The 3616-nt window shown below is 38.9% G+C and overlaps 1 protein-coding gene across 2 annotated transcripts in view; it reads left to right on the top strand.

Moving 5' to 3' along the window:
• Positions 1 to 3616, top strand: part of kdr (kinase insert domain receptor (a type III receptor tyrosine kinase)) — a 167583-nt gene that overhangs the window by 89850 nt on the left and 74117 nt on the right. The gene's annotated exons all lie outside the window — the stretch shown is intronic.

Genomic DNA, 3616 nt, shown 5'->3' with positions numbered 1-3616 from the left:
GGCCAGTGTTGTTTTCTACCTTGTATTCTGTGCGCGGGTCATGCGGAACGACAACGAACGTGGGCGGGGACAGGGAGGCAACATCAACAGTAATAGCGCTAGTCATACCTGAGACGCATAAACGAGGTTAAGAGTGCCACAGGGTGACACGTGGTTTGTCAGAAGAAACTATGATAATTATGGCTAAGGAAAGCGGTTATCAGTGGCCTTCAAATTCAAAAAAGCTGCCTCAAACAAGACTGAGCTGGCAATGGTAAATTCGTGACAAAAATATTTAAATTGTCACAGACTTGCATGGAATGTTATTAGAGCAGAAAAATACCAGTTGCATTTTCCAACTGAATAAAGAAAGTTTCTAACAAGCATTATATATATATATATATATATATATATATTAGAGGTGGGCATAGATTAATTTTTTAAATCTAGATTAATCTCACTGTGATCTTGAAATTAATCTAGATTAATCTAGATTAAAATGGTTTATTCGAATTCTGCCGACGGCATTCAGAATATTCGTGTTACCCAAATAAAATTGACAAACAGTAAGTCTTTGAGAAGGGGTTTATCAAGCCAGATGGTGCATTAGAAAAGGGGCTCATCTCCTGTTTCCAAAATGCATCACAAAGTGCTTGAAAAGGCTGCAAACTAATTCCACATTGCACAAGGTGCAAACAACCTTACGCCTGTTTCACAAAAGCTCCGTCTGCAGTGCGTATGTGTTTCATATTCTTTTATGCACCCATGTTAACGGATTCCAGTTGCATTCCAGGAGCGTTGCGTCTGCAGCAGTGCAGCGATCGTTTACGTACAGAATAGCGAACTGCAAATGCGTCCTGTGTGAAAGCACATAGAGTCCGTGCTGCACCACATATGTAACGCACACGGACTGCATACGCACTGCAGACGGAGTATGTGTGAAAGAGGCTTGAGCAGGGCCGTAGCTGGGGTCAGCGGGGACCCGGTGAAGGTTGTACCAGTGGGCCCTGTTTAAAATTGTTTAATTTGTATGTTCGTTCATTTTTATTTATTTGTGCTATTTACACAATGTTTAAGTTTTTTTCAAGTTTGTAGGTGTCAAGGTACAGAAACCAAATAATTAAATGTAAAATAGCACTGGATAGTCTTCAATGTAAAAATGAAATATACAATCAAACATACATTTATTCAGACACCTTCATCATTTCTCACATTATTACAGTTTTGCTATATATATAAAAAAATAATATCTGGTGTCTGAATAATTTTTGGTTTGACTGTTAAAACTAAGTAATTCAGTCAAGAGCTGTGAGTGATTTTCATTTTCATTTTCTTGGATTAACACTACAGCAGCCAGTAGCTAAATTAGGCGGGGTCACTTTAAGAGACGAGGAACGCATCCAATATAATACACATCCCATTTTTTCCTCAACTGTTTACTTTCACTTAAGAAATAACTGACAGTTTTTTTGAGCATAATTTCCAAGGTGGATATTTTGACATATTTTGTATGTATTTGTCGACACAAGAGCAAAAAGAAGCAAATTCGATGTTCAAGTGTTTTGAGACGCCTTTCTCTGCGTGAGCCCTGAACAACAGAACACCTCAGTGCTGAATTGGGGTCTTTCACATATTTTTGTTTGTTCAAACTGCGATTTATATTTGTTCCTTCAGGTGCAGGTGCAGGAGGGACTTCGAGGAGAACTTCGCAAAAGAGAGCTCGGTTCAGTGTTGCTGTCCATGAGATGCGGCTCTCTCTCTCGTGTGCACTGAACACAGCGCGCGAGTAACCAGCTACACTGTTTCCGCGTCTTGTGTTTGGATGCTTTAATGTTTAAATCGACAAGCGGTAAGGCTTAAAAACACGTGAAAAAGATAAGTTTTCGTGACGATGCGCAGCAGTGGCCCGTCAACTGTCCTGAGCATCTTTTTAGGCTGGCCTCAGCCAGTCGGTTATATAAAATATCAAGGTGAAAGTCATCATAGCTTGCTTAGTATAGACCCAGCTCCCAACCCAACTTTGAGAATAGATTAACGGCGATATTTTTTTTTTTACATTGAAAGTGAAAGTGAAAGTGAAGTGACATTCAGCCAAGTATGGTGACCCATACTCAGAATTTGTGCTCTGCATTTAACCCATCCGAAATGCACACACACAGAGCAGTGAACACACACACACACACTGTGAGCACACACCCAGAGCAGTGGGCAGCCATTTATGCTGCGGCGCCCGGGGAGCAGTTGGGGGTTCGATGCCTTGCTCAAGGGCACCTAAGTCGTGGTATTGAAGGTGGAGAGAGAACTGTACATGCACTCCCCCCACCCACAATTCCTGCCGGCCCGGGACTCGAACTCACAACCTTTCGATTGGGAGTCCGACTCTCTAACCATTAGGCCACGACTTCCCCGACTTCTTGAAGACTATCCAGTGCTATTTTACATTTAATTATTTGGTTTCTGTACATTGACACCTACTAACTTGAAAAAAACTTAAACATTGTGTAAATAGCACAAATAAATAAAAAGGAACGAACATACAAATTAAACAATTTCAAACAGGGCCCACTGGTACAACCTTCACCCGGTCCCCGCTATATATATATATACATATATATATATATATATATATATATAAATTACACATTATCTTATCGCAGAAGAGCAATAATGTTTACAGCGTGAGGTGACTCATTTAGGCAGGTTGTATATTAAAAAAAACGGATTTATTTCACTGTTGTCACTAAATGTGACAAACACATTGTGTTATTTATTAGTTTTGGAAGCAGCAAGATGAATCTCATCTGTGTAGTCTTGCTACTTTAATTTTGCCTAAAAATGAAAGAAATGAGACACATCTGAGTGGGTGGATATGATCAATGTTTTATGTGTTTGTTTGTCATTAATGTACATGAGAGGCTCATCTTGTCTTGGATGCTCTAGACAACACTGAGTCTTCTTGTCATTCTAACATATGACCCAAGACTTTATGATTGTGACACCCCTGACCTCCCTTTCACCCATCACTTACTCTGTTTCCAGATAATTTAGTTGTATTTACTGTATTCCCATTTGTTCATATAATCTTGTGATTTGTCATCATTCCAGCCTCCAGAGATAAACACATTTGTTGTTTTCTTTTAAATTGAATACTGAATTGTCAAATCTATAATGAAACTGTTGAACAAGTTCAAATAGTCAAATAGTTAATAGTCAAACTGTTAGGGAATTAAAATGTATTCTAGAATGAGGATTACACCAATAACAGAACAAAACATAAAAACATGTCACATGACTAAATGTTTTAAACTAAAGATTGACAGGAAATATGTTAAACAAGATTATGTGGCAAAATGAACAGAAGAAAGTTTAACAGAAGATTGTTTCAGCTGTAATACAAGAAAAAGTGTACAATCAAAAATATTGCACATTTATAGTGATATTACAAATTATGTAGGACATTTGCATTTAGCTGACGCTTTTATCCAAAGCGACTTACAATTGCTATATATGTCAGAGGTCGCACGCCTCGGGAGCAACTAGGGGTTAAGTGTCTTGCTCAGGGACACATTGGTGTCTCACAGTGGATTCAAACCTGGGTCTCTCACACCAATGGCATGTGTCTTATCCACTGCGCCAA

The sequence above is a fragment of the Carassius carassius genome, chromosome 27 (assembly GCF_963082965.1).
Source record: "Carassius carassius chromosome 27, fCarCar2.1, whole genome shotgun sequence".
NCBI lineage: Eukaryota > Metazoa > Chordata > Actinopteri > Cypriniformes > Cyprinidae > Carassius > Carassius carassius.
The sequence above is the reverse complement of the archived record's forward strand: the minus strand, read 5'-3'. Positions and strand labels throughout refer to the sequence as shown.